Consider the following 19,146-nt stretch of genomic DNA (forward strand, 5'->3'; position numbering starts at 1 on the left):
GGAGGAAGGTGAGGATGAGTTTAACTAGGCTTGCTTGTGCAGATCTCTCAGCCCCAGTGCCCTGTCTCCATCACATGAAGTCTCCCATCCTTCCAGCACAGGAAGGGCACCTCCACTTGGAGTTTTATCTCCTGCTTCCAGGAAGAAAAAAAGATCAGCGTGCCCTTCTTGCACCTGCTGTTTCCAAACTGCCTTTAACTCAAAATAATCAACTTGCCAAAGCAGCATATTTTGGGGTGATGTGTTCTGAACTCCTTCACTATTCGATTTCCATTTTCAGGGTTCTCAGACCAAATGAACGTCATCCGCTAGAAATGTCTAGCTTGCGAGTGTTTAATATTTAAACAGAGTTAACAAGGGAAGATAAAATAGAATATGAGATATCCAGCTGAGTGGAAGCTGTTGGATTCCCACCCAATTTGATATCCTTGGAAAATGCACTCCCAAATTCCACCGGCTCCCCTCCACAGGGCTGGAATCTGCAGGCATCCTTAGATTACTGTCCGTTAGGTGCAAGAGCCACTTATCCCAGAGAGGAAAATGCCTACGGGTTTCAGTTCCCACAGGGCATACAGTGGCCAGTGAGGAAACCGGTGTCATAGTTAAGGGCCCAGCTGCCTTACCTTGACATGGGACAAACTGCAATGTAATTTACACTCCAGCAATCTCAGCACCTGCGATTTCACCTTGCTTTGTTTCTTGGCCTTAAGCTATTCTGCTAGCCCCACTCCTGTTCCGTTTTCTCCTGAGAACACTTGTACACAAATTCTGCTCTCAGTGTTCTCTTCTGGGGAAACCAGACTAAACCACCTGCTACACAATCAGGACTATACCAGCAACTCAATTTGAATTATAGCCATAATCCAAGGACAAATGTTAACTGCTCACTAGGCAGATGATGCTCACCATGCAGTTACAGCTTCTGTTAAGTGTGGGCAGGTTTTTCGCAAAACATAGTCTGAGGATCACCTGCGTCAGAATCATTTTGGATGACAATTAACATGCAGGATTTTTAGGCTTTGCCACATGTCGATTGAGTTTAAGTCACTGAGGCTGGGACAAGAAAGCTAGCATTTTTAAAGAAAGCCTCTAGGTGATGCTTATGTACATAAAAGTTTAAGAAACTGATCTAAGTCATGTATGAAAAGCAGGTTTATTTCCTAGCTCCCAGATGGTTGGAGCTGCTATTTGTGGCATAGTCTAGGCTGGCTATAGCGGAGAAACCAGACAGATCTGACGTTATCTGAAAGTATACACACTGTCTGCCAGGAATGAGTCAATTTCTTAGAGATAATAAACTCATTTAAGACTCTTTTTAAGGATGAGGGATCCAAGATCGAGAGAGGTTAAGTGATTTGCCCAATAACATGAAAAGGCCATCTTTAGATGCAGCTAAAGTGCAGTTATCCTAATTCCCAAGCCCTTGTGCTCCTCGTATTCAACTACCTCTTGTTTATTTGTATATATATATAAAAGTATCAACACTCTTGAATTAAAACAAAATAATAAAGATAACAACAACAACCACGATGTTTGCAATCAGGTAAATTTTTTCCTTGGAATATTTGTGTTCATGTACATACAGACAAACACACACATACACACACATCTGCTTCACTGAGAAAAGATGATTCGTTTCATGCATAGCTCTCAAATTTCATTATGCCACATCTATCATTTGAGGACGATTCTGACGGTTGTGGAAGCGAGACACAGAGGAGCTCTGTATGGGAAGATTTTCATATGAATGCGACTTTGTCTACAACATTCTAGTAGATTCTTTGCCTAAAATATCTAGTGGTATAAATTAACAGTATAATTGTCAACATTATGTACAAACAAAATATCAGACACTTGGCATCATGTCAACAAAACGAGCGTGGGCTACTTGTTCCCTATTCCACCGGTTGTCTTACTGTCATGTGGACAGAGCCATTAGTGTGTATACAACTGTATATATGACTGCATTCCAACCATAAGTGTTTGGAGAATTATCTTTTGTTTTTGAATACCAATGCTTTGATCTCTCCTAATGTGCATAATCCAGTGCTATGTGTATAGGTTTAAATTGGTACATTTTTTTAATTTCAATACTTGAATCTAAGAAAAGAATAAAAAATAAAAATGAAACAAAAAAAATTGTTTTTTTTTCTTACTGGTTTTGTGAAACATTCACTAGACTTACTTGGGAAAAGTGAATTGGCTGGTATTATCATTACAATATAATTATTATTTTATTTAATGTAAAGTTAGCATTTGCAGTGTTTAATATTACAGCTTTAGATGAGTTTATTTTGTTAAGGCTACATTCTTTCTTCACCTAGAGAAATATGACTTTGTGCGTGTGTGTGTGTGCGTGTGTGTGTGGTCCTGTTTCGGGGTTGTGCTATAGATAGACACTGAGCTGCTTGTATTGAAATGACCACAGTTTAAAATGAATAATTCATGAGTTTTTGTTTTGTGTAGTTCTTAAAGTACCTTACTGGATAAGGCATTGTTAGTGCACTTATGTTGTTTTTCTCTCTCTTTAACGGCAATAGCAACAAACCACATACTAACTGCAAAACACAGCTATTAGATTTTATATTTTATGCCCAAAAGCTGTAGAGTTCGTCAAGAAATGGTCTCCCTATCTCTGACAAGGTATGCCTTTCTTTGATATGAATTTATGAAGATGTGTAGCTATGCCAGCTCTCATCACGAAGTAAGTAGCGCTAGAAAGTGTTGAAACCACAAGGTAGCTATTGCCAATCTGTACAAACCCTCTGTCCAATCCATAGGCTGTAGTGCTTACTTTTTCACCTAGTCTTATACTATTAGTCCAGCGTATAGGAATTTATCTGTGTTTACGCTCTGCAAACAGTTCATTGTTTGACATCAATTTTGCTTTAGGTCTTAAGGTTTGTGGCCCAACCGTGAAGAAGGAAATAAACAAAGAATAGGGCTCATTAGCATATATGCTGCCTGCTCCCCTGCTTTTCTTTCTAGTTATGATTCACCTTTATTTTGAATGCATATACACTTTGCATATATCTATTTATTTAAATTTATAAAATACATATAAGCTTAACCCACTTATCTCAAAAGCCACAATAGGCTTTGTTTTTACTTGATGACTCTCATCTCACTGCTATATCCTGAAAGTCTCCTCTAATTATTATTTTGGATGACGAAATGATGGTTTAGTACATTAGAAAGATCTAATACTGGTGATTAGGGTTGAAGATCTGCGATTAACATTTGCGGACCATGGGACGGCACATCACCTTTTTCCGTTCTTCCCTGCCCTTCCCCCACTTTCATCAGTTATAAAGTAGAGATTCTTTAAAATTGTTATTATTATTATTTTCTTTTTTCTGAGAGACAGAGAGAGACAGAGCATGAGCCGGGGTGGAGCTGAGAGAGGGGGAGACACAGAATCCGAAACAGGCTGCAGGTTCTGAGCTGTCAGCACAGAGCCCGGTGTGGGGCTTGACCCCACGAAGAGTGAGATCATGACCTGAGCTGAAGTTAGATGTTTAACAGACTGAGCCACCCAGGCACCGCTAAAATAGAGATTCTTATAATGACATTTCATATGGCAGACTGGATAATGAACCCCAAAGTGCCCATGCCCTAATCCTTGGGACTTGTGATATGTTACTTTACATGAGAAAAGGGACTTTATGGATGGGATTAAGATTTTGAACCTTAATACAGGGAGTTAATCATGGATTATGTGGGTGAGCCAATGTAATCCCATGGGTTCCTATAGCTAAAGAAGAAGGCACTATGGTCAGAAGTCTGCTGACAGAGAAGGCAGTGGGGAGTCAAACCATGAAACAGATTCATCCACTGTCACTGGGGTTGGAATCAAGGGCAGGAAGTATGTGCCAAGGTATGTGACAGCCCCTACAGGCTGAGCACAGCTCTTAGCTGACAGCCAGCAGGGAACCCAGGACTTCAGTCATGGAACCAAAAGGAACTGAATTCTCTCAATAACTGAAGAAGCAAGAGACTCCAGAAAGGAATGCACCCTGCTCATACTTGAAGAAATATAAGTTGATATATTAGTGTTGTTTTAAGCCATCAAATTTGTGTTCATGTGGTACAACAGTAGTAGAAACTATGATATGGTTGGAGCAAATGTTAACTATATGTGAAAGCATTTCAAACTTCAAAATATGGATTCCATTTAATAAACATTTGTTAGGAACTCAGATAAGTACAAGGATACAGACAAACAAACAAAGCAAGATACCATCCCTGGTCTCAAAGAGTTAATACTTTAGCAGAAGATATAAGCATAGAAACCAATAAATCAAGGCCACTCTATGTTAACTGTGTTATCTTAGATGTGTAGTATAGGAAACAATGAGGGCTTTGAGAAACCATGCTTTCTATATTTATACATTTCCTTGCATTTTTAGTTCTCATTGAAAAAAATATTTAGATTTTTTCAACAAAGCAGAAACTGTCTCCTATTTTTTCCCTATAATATTGTGTAAAAATATATTTGCATATGAAAATTCTTTATGAAACGACTCTATGGACCCTGGATAATGGCCCATATTTAATTAGTTAAACAATATTTTTGCTTTGTCAGTTCCCAAACCGTAAACAATATTTTAAGTTTATTGATTTATTTTGAGAGAGAGAGAAAGAGAGAGAGAAGGACAGAAAGAGAGAAGAGAGAGAATCCAAAGCAGACTCTGTTCTGTCAGCGAAGAGCCTGACACTGGGATCAACCTCACGAACTGTGAAATCATGATTTGAGCTGAAATCAAGAGTTTGTCACTTAACTGACTGAGTCACCCAGGCACCTGTAACAGTTTTTAAACTCTTGATCTCAAGTGATCAAAGAGAGCATACTTATCTAGTTGGCTTCAAGGATGAGGTTTTATCTGTCATTGTAATTTGCTGAAAGTTAATTTTTTTACTAGAAAATAGAGTTGCTTTCTGTATTCAAACTGGCATGCAATTATTTGTTCTTGTGATAATTTTATGTGTCAACTAGGCTAGGCCCCTGTGCCCAGATATTTGACCAAACACAATTTTATATAGTGCTGTGAAGGTATGTTTTTAGATGTGATTAACATTTAGATCATTAGACTTTGAGTAAAGCAGCTTTACCACTATAATGTGGGTGGGCCTTATCTGATCAGTTGATGCCCTTAAGAGAAAAACTGAGGATCCCTTGAGGAGGAAGAAATTCTGCCTCCAGACTGTCTTTGGACTCAAGACTACAACATCAACACTTCATTAGGTCTCCAGCCTGCCACCCTGCTCTGCACCTTTTGAATTTGTCAGACCTTAAAATCTTGTGAGCCAATTCCCTAAAATTGATCTCTCTCTCTCAACTTCCCTACACAGATGCACACATGCACGTGCACACACACACACACACACACACACATTTATCCTATTGATTCTTCTTCTTTGCATAATCTTAATGCAGTTTTCATAATGATGACATACTAGTCTGTAAAACATCTGTCTGCTATCTTCATAAAATGACACAATCTTTTGGTGTCAATATAAGTTTTTTGTAGAAGTCTATATGAGTAAGATAGAAAAATATTTTCTCATCAATAATAAACATGATTAAAAATTTAAACTTTATCACCTATAACAGATTACTATTAAAATAATTTACAAGAGCACATATTAATCTTTTCTTTAATAATTGCATATATGAAATAACAATTCTGCAGATATGGGTGAGGGGGGTAGAATTTCCTAAAAGATAGAGTAAAATGCAATTTAAAAAAATAAATTCTGGTTCTATTGAACATATATACTATTAAGTTATTCCTATAAAAATAAAACTCTTTACTAAGAGGGTCCTATTTACAGCCCTATTATATTTAATATATAAACTACAACTATAAGATAGGTGTTATTTTTTCCTGTTTCTGTATTAGAAAGCCAATTCATGCAGACAGTACATGGTCATATAGTTAAGAAGGAGAGCAAAAAGCCATCATATGTAGGTCTGATTTAAATTCTCCGTTCTTAACCAAAGATTTCTTCAGGATAATTTTCACTGTAGAGTTTAGAGAAACCTTCATCTAAGTTACCTGGTAACCTTGGCAAAGAGTCATACTCAACCAATTATTATTGACTGAATGTCAATGGATAGATATATCACAATTCTTCTGGTGGGAAAATATCATAAAATATTAATGGTGGATTTTGATGTTCCAAAGAAAGAAAAGAAATGAACACTGATGTTCTGCAAGTCTTTCTTAGTTTGTGACCAATTATTACATTAAAAAAATATTGACTGCATTGGTATTTAGCATTTCACTTTGCATGGTCTCAGTCAGATTAGATTAGGCTGAAGTAACAGCCTCCATGTCTCAGTGAGAGGGAGGGTTAGGTTTTGTTCCCATCTTATGTCCATCACTAGTCACGAGGGAGGCCTTGCTCATCACAATCACTCAGAGACTCAGGTCACAGCATTTGTCATCTCAAATGTTGCTGGCAAACATGGTAGAAGGAGAAAGCAAAATCTTTATGGGGCCTCCAAATGCCAATGAAATTCTTTAAATTGGAGTTTGAAAATTATCATTTCCATCCATAAATACTTATATAAAACTACATTTGACCAATGCTACCACTAAGGGGGTATAAAGTACAACACTACTATGTTTCTAGAAAGTGAAAAGCAGGAAATATTCGGGGAATATCACTAATGCATAGAACAACTTTTATTTACAGTTTTAGACAGACTTTTTGCAGAAGAAAGCTACACTGTAAGAAGTCACTGAAATCAGTGTTTCCCAAACTGTGTGTTCTTAGGTATACCTCTTAAGGTGTTTAAAGCTGTTTATTTAAAAAAGTGATGCTTGTGAGGTCACATTACTTGGGGCAATTGTACGTGTTAGGTCTAATAGCCAAAGATTCTACAAAGTCACTGTTTAGCTCACAGTTATGTGAAAATGTAACATCTTTCTCTCTCTCTTCCTCTCTCTCTTTCTCTCTCACTCTCTCTCTCTGCAGTTTGAGAAATACTAGTGTTCCACAAGACAGTTCTATAAATCCTAGTTAAGAGGAAGAGAACTGTGAGTGATTTACTCCCAAGTCTGCTATTGACACTTTTTACTATATCACTGTCCAATTATATTCAATGTTCTCCATGACAGTACTTTCTCAGGGAACAGATTATAGGAATTTAGTAGGACTAGATCTTTCTGCACACTGATTTTCTTGCTCTTCCCTCAATTTTTATTTATTTATTTTTTGGTCTGATCTTGTATTAAGATATTTTACTGTTGCCATGAGTTTTAAGTAACAAAACCATGAGCAGTCTAGGAAATTTTAGTAGCATCTTTGTGAATAGTATATACTCTTTCATGAATGGTGTACATCTTTTAATTTGGAATGATTATTGGAGAATTCTGTTGAACTTTGAGGAGATCGCTATGAAATAAGTTATAAAAACACTTTGATTTCATTCATTGATACTAATTATTAAAGTGGGCACTAAATACTCAACATATTAAATGAGCATGTGAAGTGAAAATAAAGGCCAGCTTACATAAAAAAAAAATCAGAAGACTCTGGGCATCTGGGTGGTTCAGTTGGTTAAGCGTCTGACTTCGGCTCAGGTCATGATCTCAAGCTTCGTGAGTTTGAACCCCACATGGGGGTCGCGCAGAGCCCTCTTCAGATCCTCTGTAACCTACTCGTTGCCCCTTCCCTGCTTGTGCTTTCCCCAAAATAAATAAATATTGAAAAAAATCAGAAGACCCTAAAAGACTCCTTTCATGAAGTGAGTAAAGGTCACATATTTAAATCTTTCCACATAATCCTTTATTGTCACTTATCAGCATATCAAGAATACTATTTCAACCACTATTAAAGTTATTTTTCCATTGCTCATCCTTCCCCTCAGTTGGCTAACTTGTTATAAACCTTCAGCGTTTAACTAAAGTCACTTCTTTATGAATAACTTCACTCTCAGTCTAAACCATGTTATGTCCTATTCATATATACAATTTGTCTATCCTTCCTAATACTTCTTAAAGTTTAAAATTGCTGCTTATTTGTATGATTTTTATAACCAGATGTCTCCTCCAGTCTCACAATCTCTCAAGATATGAAAATCCACTAAGGCAGGACTGTGACAGTTTTCTATACTATTGTATACAGCCCCTACACTATTGTATATCCAGTCCCTGGCAGAGACAGGTGCACAGAAAGGCTTAAGTAAACATGTAATGAATGAAAGAACGAAACACTTGATATATGGTAAATATGTGTTAGCATGTGCACCTGACTTCAAGTTCCTAGATGCAGGCTCTGTGTTTTGTTTTTGTTTTGTTCTTCATCATGAAAGAATTTAGCACACAAACATGCATACAAATTTTAAAGGGAGAATTTACAAAGGAAAGAAAAATGAACGAATAAATGAATAAATGGATACCTCAATCCATTTATTCCACTTGTGTTCAACATTAGCAGAGTAGATTTGCAAATATTTTGCTTTATTTTGCAATTTACAAATGCAGGAATACCTTAAAGGTATCGCGGTTTCATTCAGCTCCAGACCACCATAATAAAGCAAGTATTGTAATGAAGCAAGTCAAATGAATTTGTTGGTTTCCTGGTGCATATAAAAGTTATGTTTACACTGTACTGTAGTCTATTAAGTGTGAAATAACATTACGTCTAAAATAGCAATGTGCATTACCTACTTAGAAAATACTTTACTGGGGGGCATCTGGGTGACTCGGTTGGTTGAGTGTCTGACTTCGGCTCAGGTCATGATCTCACAGTTTGTGAGTTTGAGTCCTGCGTTGGGCTCTATGTTGACAGCTCAGAGCCTGGAGCCTGCTTTGGATTCTGTGTCTCCCTCTCTGCCCTTTCTTCGCTCATGGTCTGCCTCTTTCTCTCTCAAAAATAAATAAAGATTTAATTAAAATAATAAAAAAAAGAAAATACTTTGTTGCTAAAAAAGGTTAACCATCATTTGAACTTTCACGGGTGTAATCTTTTTGCTGGTGGAGGGTCTTGCCTCAATGTTGACTTGCTGACTGATAAGGGTGGTGGCTGCTGAAGGTTGGGGTGGCTGTGCAATCTTTAAAAGTAAGATGACAATGAAGTTTGCTGCACTGGTGAACTCTTCCTTTCAGGAACAATTTCTCTGTAGCATGCAATGCTATTTAATAGCATTTTACCCACATTACAACTTCTTCCAAAATTGGAGTCAATTCTCTCAAACTCTCCTCCGGCTTTATTGACTAAATTTATGTAATATTCTAACTCTTCTGTTGTCATTTCAACAATCTTCACAGCATCTTCATCAGGAGCAGATGCCATCTCAAACCACTTTCTCTGCTCATCTATAAGAAGCAACTTCTCATCTGTGAAAGTTTAATCATGAAACTGCAGCCATTTAGTCACATCTTCGGGTTCAACTTCTGATTCTAGTTCTCTTGCTATTTGCACCCCACCTGCAGTTATTTCCCCCTCTGAAGTCACCTATGAGGGTTGGAATCCACTTCTTCCAAAATCCTGTTAATGTTGATATTTTGACCTCTTCCCATGAATCAAAAATGTTCTCAGTGGCATCTAGAATGATGATTTTTTCCAGAGGGCTTTCAATTTACCTTTCCCAGATCTTTCAGAAAAATCTCTACCTATGTCAGCGATAGCCTTATGAGATGTATTTCTTAAATAAGACTTGAGCGCTGTTATTCTTTAATCTATGAGTTGCAGAACAGATATGTGTTAGCAAGCATGAAAAAAATTAGTCTCGTGGTACATTGTCATCAGAACTCCTAGGTGACCAGGTGCTCGGTCAATGAGTGCTAATATTTTGAAAGTCACCTTTTTTTCCCCCTAAGCAGTAGTTCTCAATAATGGGTTTAAAATATTTCGTAAACCATGTTGTAAAACCATGTCGTAAAACATGCTGTAAAACAGATGTGCTGTCATTAAAGCTTTGTTTTCCATTTACAGAGCACAGGCAGAGTAGATATAGCATAATTCTTAAGTGCCCTAGAATTTTTGGAATGGTAGATCAGCATTGGCTCCAACCTAAAGTCACCAGCTGCATTAGCCCCTTACAAGAGAGTCAGCCTGTCCTTTGAAGCGTTGAAGCCAGACATTGACTTCTCCTAACTATGAAAGTCCTAGATTGTTTCTTGTTCTGGAATCAGGCTGTTTCATCTGCATTGAAGATCTGTTGTTTAGTGTAGTCGTTTTCGTTAATGGTCCTAGCTAGATCTTCTGGATCACTTGCTGCAGCTTCTACATCAGCACCTGCTGCTTCACCTTGCACTTGTATGATTAAGAGAAGTCTTCTCGCCTTAAACCTCATGAACCAAACTCTGCTAATCTTCAGGCTTTTCTTCTGAAGCTTCATCACCTCTGTCAGCCTTCATAGAATTCAAGAGAGTTAAAGTCTTGCTCTGGATGAGGCTTTAGCTCAAGGAAATTCTGTGGCTGGTTTGATCTTCTACTCAGACAACTAAAACTTTCTCCATATCAGCAATGAGGCTTTTTTTTTTTTTTTTTTTTTTTGCTTTCTTATCATTTATGTGTTCACTGGGGTTGCACTTTTAATTTCCTTCAAGAAGTTTTCCTTTGAATTCACAACTTGGCTAACTGACACAAGAAGCCTAGATTTGGGCATATTTTGGCTTTTGACATGCCATTCTCACAAAGCTTAATCATTTCCAGCTTTTGATTTGAAGTGAGGAGCACGCAACTCTTCTTTCTCTCGAACACTTGGAGGCCATCATAGGTTTATTAACTGGCCTAATTTCAATATTGTGTCTCACAAAATAGGGAGGCCCAAGGAGGGGGAAAGAGACGGGAATGGCCACTTGGTGGAGCAGTCAGAATACCCACATTTAATCAATTAAATTTGCTGTCTCATATAGACCCAGCTCCTGCCACTCCAAAACAATTACAATAGGAACATCAAAGATCAGTGATCACAGATCACCATGGCAAATATGATAATAATGAAAAAGTTTGAAATATTGTTAGGACTACCAAAATGTGATGTGGAGACACAAAATGAACAAAAGCTGTTGGATAAATGGCTCCCATAGATTTGTTTGATGAAAGGTTGCCACAAACTTCGAATTCGTAAAACAAAACAAAACGCAACGTCTGCAAAATGGAATAAAGCAAAGCACAATAAAATAAGGTAAGCCTGTAGATATGAACTTCATGAGAGGAACAATTCTATTTTTACCTGGATTCATCAAGAGAACAATTCTCATTATCTAAAGGTAACTAAGCAAATACTGAATGTAATACAAGATGTTTAAAAATTTGAAGGACTTTTTCTTTTAGCTCTATTCACCAAGAATTGTCAAAATTAATGAAACAAATGATTTCAGTAGTTTCTTTTCCATTGTTTGGAAAACCCTCAATGGATAAAAATTACATTTTCAGGTCAACTATCAACAGTTAAAAACTGCCCTTATTTTTGAGGTCCTAGCAAATTAAACCAAATCAAATGTTAATTTGCTAATGAACCTAAAACTGTGTAGCTGAATTTTCCAGGAATAAAGAGACTTAATAATAAAGATGATAAAGAGAGAATAAAATGGGCTTCAGAAAAGGAAGATAATACGTACCATTCACAATTCTGGTTGGGGGGCGATGTTGGTATGTTGAGTTTAGTACATGAAAAATGTTTTCGGGGAAGCATAATAATTTGGGGAAGGTAAAAACAATTCTGGAAAACATCCACTCACTGGTAATTATTTTGTCAGTTGGTTCTAAATTGCAATAAATCCTTATTATTAGTTAGATTTATTGTTAAGTAAGACTTTTTCACTAAAATGGATAATTTATTAATCTGTTTCTTTTGTGAAAGGTTTATTTTTAAATTTAATATAATAACAATGCATCAAAAAGTATAACTTAAAGACACACTTCCTTTAATTTAGATTTACAGAAGAATATTTATGGTGCTTGGTATTCGTTAATAGTATAGTTCAAAATGTTTGTAGGAACACTGTCCAGAAAACATTAGCTTGATTTTTAAATCCTTAATTTCCAAGCATTTCAGTAATTCTATTGTGCCTAACCTCTTATAGTTCAGGTCATTTTTGTAGATGCCAAATTTAAGAAAATTGAATATCTAAAGTGAACACTAGAAGAATATAGCTGAATTTTTTCCTTAGCTAAGAAATTATTAACAATAAAATGTCTTTCTTTATAAAATCTCTCGTTAATTTTTTAAAGTAAATGTTTGGGTTTATGATACTAAACTTGATTTTTCTTTCTTATTAAAAATAATCTATATATTCAAGTTATAAATTCTAGATTTTTAAATTTGATTAAGCTTGCCGACTAAAAATACAATTAAATGAAAGTTTATACAATGGTATTTTCTTTAATGTCAAGAATATTATATCTTCAGTCTGAAGAGAGTGAGCCTGGAAAACTCCAAGCTTCCTAGTTAAGCAATGATAACGGATGACATCATTTTTCCTATAATGAGCTACAAGCAACATAATTCAGTTGTGTCATTCTATGTTCATGATAAAGAAATAAAAATACTGAGTTTTCAAATATATCTAAGTATATTGAAGTAGCTGCCCTTACTGTGACATATTTTGCCAGTGGTACATTCTAAGCATTAGGGTGCAAAAGTTTCACCCTTAAGCCTCCAAAGAAGATTAATTCTGAAGCAAGCTAAGGAATAACACAAGGCTTAGGATACTACATTTCAGACACCGCATGGTATCACATACCCCAAAAAGAATTTCTATTTGGAAGATGCCTCTTGTCTTTGGGAAGTTAAGTGATGTCCACTGTGTGAACCAGAGAAAAGGAGGGAAACGAGTAATAGCAAACAAACTGTTTAGGCCTGACTCTAGTTTACAGTGTGAGTTAACATATCTGTGAGAGATGTTAGATAAGACAAAAGATCTTAAAATATGGCATCACAACTCCCCTACCAGCAAAAGAGCATTTGAATTTTTCTCACTCAACTGTCTCTCTTTTCCAAACTATTCATTCCCAACCTTCAAACTCTCCCCCTACCCCCTTTCCTTGAGCACATGAGAAAGACACAAAATCTCAGATGTGACTTCTGGCGAAGCTTGCTTTCATAAATGTGGTGTTGCTCTGGGTCATCTTGCATAGTCAGTGAGGCATTCGCATTTCAGAGACCAAAGGGTCTTCAAGGCTTCCTTATGATCCAGGCATGTCCATTGGCTTTAGATATTAAATGGGGGTTGGAGTCAAAGTCACAGAAATAAAGAGAGAATGGTCTGAAATTGTATCTGAATTTTGTATATCCCCCCCCAAACCTAAGGTGATCTATCAATGATTTTAGGAATTTTAGGTTCTATTTTTTTCTTTTCATTAAGGTATGATTAATCTGTTTCATAAATGTATTTATGAGGTTTTAAAACAAATTATACACACACATATTTTGAAACACTGAGCTGGGAGAGAGGCATATTTTCATTTTAAACTCTACACAGGGTAAAACTACTCTCTTTGGATTGATCGTGATATTAGGAGAAGTCAAACAAAGATTATTACATTTATTCCAATTTAAGCTTTTTATTCATTTTCCAATAATTGCACTTCAGAAGCCTCAAAGATGTGCTCTCAAATTTTAAGAACCTTGGGGAAATTAGCCAGTTTTGTACTAATAAATTAATGATAATGTTGAAATAACCTTTTCCAAGGTAACATAAAAGGCTGTGGCAATGTTCTACTTTCTTAGGCATAATACAAGTTTTTAGCTGACCTGGAATAAAATCTATACATATTCCTTTCAGAAAAAGCAATAACAGTTTAAATTCTGTGAGTGGCATTCTATTTGATTTTCACAGTGGCAAAAGTATTAGTGTGTCTTTCACATTGGTAATTACTGCCTTAATTACATAGTGAATCTACCCTATTGATCAAGGTATTGTTAATCCGTCTTTTGGCAATTAGCATATATTGAGGGATGGTGGGTGATGATGTGTGTGATATTATCAAATATAATACAGTGATTTAAATTCTGCTGCAGAAAACTACAATATCAACTTCTATTGCCTGTAACAGAAAAGCTTTTATTTTTAAGGTTACAAATTAATTTTCTTTCTTAATTCTCTATTATTTCATGGTGTTGCCACACATAAACACTTTATCACAACACGTTACACTTTACAGGATCTTCAAGGAATATTCATGAAATAGCCAAGGGAGTCTGTCTTCAAGGAGTTTCTATTTTATTAATTCCTGCTTTATTTGCTGACAGGGCACGAATAATGCAAAATACATCAAATAAGGAAAAGAAAACAATGATTTGGAAGAAATTATCTTTTTAATTAAAAAAATTATTAAGAAATGTGAAAATGATCAGAAACTCTAAGGTACAGGTTCGTCATATTCATTTTTTATCTTCATTGCATTGTTTGGTGCATATTGGCAATCAATAAGTATTTATGAAATGAATAAATGAAGATGGACAAGAAGAAGAAACCTCATCTAAACTTAGAGGGAACAACTATTCCATCATTGATCTTTTATTATAAGAGTGTATGAAATGTCAGGGGGATGTAAAATATGCTCCACAGAAACATAAAATATGGCACTGGTTTTCAAGAAGCTTAATCTAGCTAAAGTAATAAACTTTTCCAGTCATTGCTTGGTTCCTAGTCTCCTTTTCTGTATGAGTTATAATCATGTTTCTAAACTCAATAGTGAATAAAGAAGATGCGGTATGTAAGTATCCCAATATATACAAATAACAGAATTTGGTAACTTTTCTTGTTTCCATTAATCAGTAATTTATTAAATGTACACTGGAACATGGTCCTATACTTGGATTCACAGAGGATACCTAATACAGTTAATGACTCCACATAATATTAACAAAAATAAAAGTGTAAAAATAGGCCATCCCTATTACAAATATTTCGGTCTTTTTGGATTGAGTGTGACTTCATTTTAGAGCCATCCAGCTATTTGGTTAAAAATAGCTAATAGGGGTGTTGTGGTTGAATTTTGTCCCCCAAAATATATGTCCCTGTCTTAACCTCCAGTACTTGTGAATGTGACCTTATTTGGAAATAGGTCTTTGTAGATGACATCAAGTTAAGGTGAAGTCTTATTGTCATTAGGCTAGGCCTTAAATCCAGTGACTGGTGTCCTTCCTTATAAGGAGACAGAATTTTTGGTGCAGAGACATGGATGGAGAGAAGGCAGCTATGTGAAGATTGGAGCCGACTGAAATTATGCTGTCACAAACCAGGAAATGAAAGGTTGGACCATAACTACCAGAAGTTTGGAAGAGGCAAAAGGGATGATCCTAGCCCAGACCCTTTAGAGAGAGCAGTACCTTGTGTACAATTTGATTGCAAATTTATGCTTTCAGAACTGTTGTTTTAAGGCCACACAATTTGTGATATTTTGTTACGGCAGCCCCAGGAAATTTAGAGTTTAGGCAAGAAGGAAATAGACAAATGGGAAGAAAAGAAACATACACAAAAGGAAGATAACTTGAGGCATAGAAAACATTGAGGCAAATTGTTCATTATAGAAAAAAATTGTACGTAGATTCATCTGTTTATATTGTAAAACTGTGAGAAGGAATGTGTCTTCTGCAGCTTCAGCAAGGTTCAGGGAACTTGCCAATTTCAGACCTTCTTCTTGGGTGCATCTTTTCTCAGAGGAAGATTACAGAGGAGTTTCTCATAATGCAGACTCAAATTAACTTCCTGATTCATATTCCGCCTCCACCATTTACTAGCTGGATGAATGTGAGAAACTTGCTGCAATGGTTTGTTAAAGTGGCCATAACAAAGTACCAACAGGAATGTATTTCCTCACAATTCTGGAAGCTAGAAACCTTAGATCTTCTCCTAAGGTCTCTCTCCTGGCCTTGTGGATGGCCTCCTTCTTCCAGTGTGTTCATATGGTTTTCTCTGTGTTTGTGTCTGTGTCACAATACCCCCTTCTTATAAGGACATCAGTCATACTTGATAAAGGTCTATCCTAGTGACCTCATTTAACCTTAATTACCTCTAATGGTCTTTAAAGACCTTACCTCCAAATATAGTCACATTCTGAGATATTGGGGGTTAGTACTTTAATATACGAATTTGGAGAGGGAAACACAATGTGACCCATAATACTTTATGTCTCAGTTTCCTCATCTGTACAAAAATGCATCCTAAGAATATTAATCTTTTAGATGTGTTATGAGGATTAAATGAAATATACAAAGAAGCAATTGGAACCATGCCTGGAAAATTTTAAGAACTAGATACTTATTAGATATCATTATTATTATAAATGTCAGTTGATGTATTTCAATCACGATTTACATTCAGCTAAGACCATTTCGTATTCCACAGTTCAAATTTCTCTCTACATCTTAAACATGATTTTAAGCTTGGGTGGCTCAGTCAGTTAGCGACTGACTCTTAATTTTGGCTCAGGTCATGATCTCACAGTTTTGGAATAAAGCTCCACTTGGGGCTCTGCACTAACAGCATGGAGCCTGCTTGGGATTCTTTCTCCTTCTGCCTCTGCCCCTCCCTTACTCTCTCCCTCTCTCCCTCTCTCAAAATAAATAAATTCATTAAAAAAAAAAAAAAAAGAAGAAGTGAAATCAGAGGCCTAAGGCTCCAGAGAAAACACTGCCACAGTTAACTGCATTTTATTATTATTTAATTTAATTATTATTTTAATTTTATATTTTTTAGTAAATATTATTTTACTTAACCATATTATTTATATGTCTTAATTTTCCTAGCACCCTAGTGAGGTAGACAATATGAGCATTCTTTTATTAATGATGGGAAAATGGACTTTTCTTTAATAATGGTAACTGGTAGAGTTATGTAATTCTGCAGATACTTATTACTTTAAATTTAGTTATCACTCCCCACTTCTTTATTTTTTCATGCAAGCAGAATTGAATTAATCACAGTCCTTGGTTAAAGACACAGTGTTTATTGATTCGTGTGTTCTGCTCTTTTATTTCAATCATTTATCAATGTTGAATACTATGGAAATATTCATAATATATCACCCAATTCTAAAATTAAATATTCAATCATACTTTACATAGTTTGCTATGACTTGCATTTTTTACTCAATGTTGTGTTACTAAGATTTATACATGTTGATCCACGTGGCTCTAGGTCATTTTTATAACCATCTAATATTCCATTGTATGAATGTAAGACACATTATTTGTTCCCTTCACTCTTGATGGGCATTTGTCTTGTTTCAGCGTGCTACTATAAATGAACTTATGCATGGCTCCTGTTGAGGATACTAGTGCTGTGCCATTGAGAAAGTGAAGCTCAGCTTTATCAGATTTGTCAAATCATTTTGTGATGTAATTCTAACAATTTGCATCATAATAAAATGTGTACTGACTATATATATATATATATATATATTACATATATGCATTAACTTCTCTCCCATGTTAGATGTATTTATATTGATCAATTGACTCTGTGTTACATGGTTCAATTTTTTGGTCTTGCATGTCTCAAATTAATAAAACAGTCAAACACTTCTAAACATGTTTGTTTGTTTGTTTGTTTTAGTCTTTTTTATTTACCTAATTGTGATATGCTTGGGCTTTGCCTGTATTTCTCCTGAATTGTTTCTCTTCTACTTGTTGATTATAGGAATTCTTTATATATTCTTCAAACTTCAAAGATAGTTCTATGTGTTAAAATATATATTCTTCAACTTCACAGTTAGTTCTATGTGTTAAAATATCTTCTTTTTGGCTTGTCTTTTCCTTTATTTCAGGGGTCTTTTAATAATCAGAGTATCTTAATTTTAATATACCTGAATTCATTGATTCCTTTAATCTATGGTTAACATTTTTTCTAACATCTCTAATAAATTTCTCTTTATCTCAAAGATATTTATCTCCATATTTTTTAAAGTTTTGAACTTGTTCTGTAGTCATTAAGTGCATAATCTATTTATAGTTTTTTTCTTTGTCTATTGTGTTGGATATAGATAAATTTGTTGCCTCTGTCAATATTTATATATGCCTGTTTCAAAGAATACAGTTCTATTTCATTAATTAAGTCATCTAGACTTGCACTGATGCCACATTATTTAATACACATTTATATATATATTTAAAAAACAAAAAACAAAAAAAACCAAAACTCTAAGTTGAGATGTTTAGGTCTTTTCCTACTATCTTGGAAACAGTGCAGCATTTGAATACTTTCTAAGTATCTGTGTTATAATTAGGGTAACATAATTCTAAATATTTCTGATGCGAGAGGTCTGGATTTTATTTCCAACTAAATCTTTTTATTCCCAAATTTTAAATCAGTAAGACAGATTTATAAATATCTGTTTTGTCTAAATGTTTTCTTGAATTTTAATATGATTTTATAAAATTCAAAGTCCTCTTCCATATAATGTTTACGTCAGCCTGATAATAGTATAGTAAAATATGTGTAGTAGACTTAATTATATCTCCCTCTATAATAAATAAGGAAATGAAATGACAATATATTTGAGTTCTTCAAGGTCATGCTAGTAAGTAGTGATGAACTGAGAAGTCAGGCATGCTTTGTTCTTTCCACAATGCCATTTATGTTCTAAGTGATTCCCCATTATTCTGGGGAAAATAAAAATATATAGTTGTGAAATTATTTAAACTACCAAATATACTCGGAAAATATATTTTTACGTTTATATTCATCTCAATAAGAAATAAAGAATAATAACATACTGGCCATTTGACAACAAATCCTATTTCATATCCTAAAAGATCCCAAAGGAAGATCTTAGTTTATTTAGGCTGCCCAGTTGCTAATCCATAGGCAGAATGTGGAAGACAGTCATGATAATGATAATGATCTTCATGAGCAAGGCAAAGGGTGGAAGGGAACAACTGTTGTCACTTGGTGTAGGAAGACAAATAGCTCTTTCGAGATAACCAAGATAATTTTGTCATAATTAGAAAATAGCTTTGGACATGTAAGTGGATATGAGAAGCAGAGATTATGGAATTGGTATTCAGGAGTGAGGTTTTAAGACAAGATTTAAAAATGATCTTCTTATACATCCTAAAAAAAAATCACAGAGGATATTACTTAAAATTAAATTAGAGAAGGTAGCTCAAGAAAACATATAATGAGCTTAAAAGAGAGGGTCATGTGGGTATAAGGGGAGCTTATTTAACTAGACAAG

Source organism: Lynx canadensis, chromosome C1 (assembly GCF_007474595.2).
Source record: "Lynx canadensis isolate LIC74 chromosome C1, mLynCan4.pri.v2, whole genome shotgun sequence".
Taxonomy (NCBI): Eukaryota; Metazoa; Chordata; class Mammalia; order Carnivora; family Felidae; genus Lynx; species Lynx canadensis.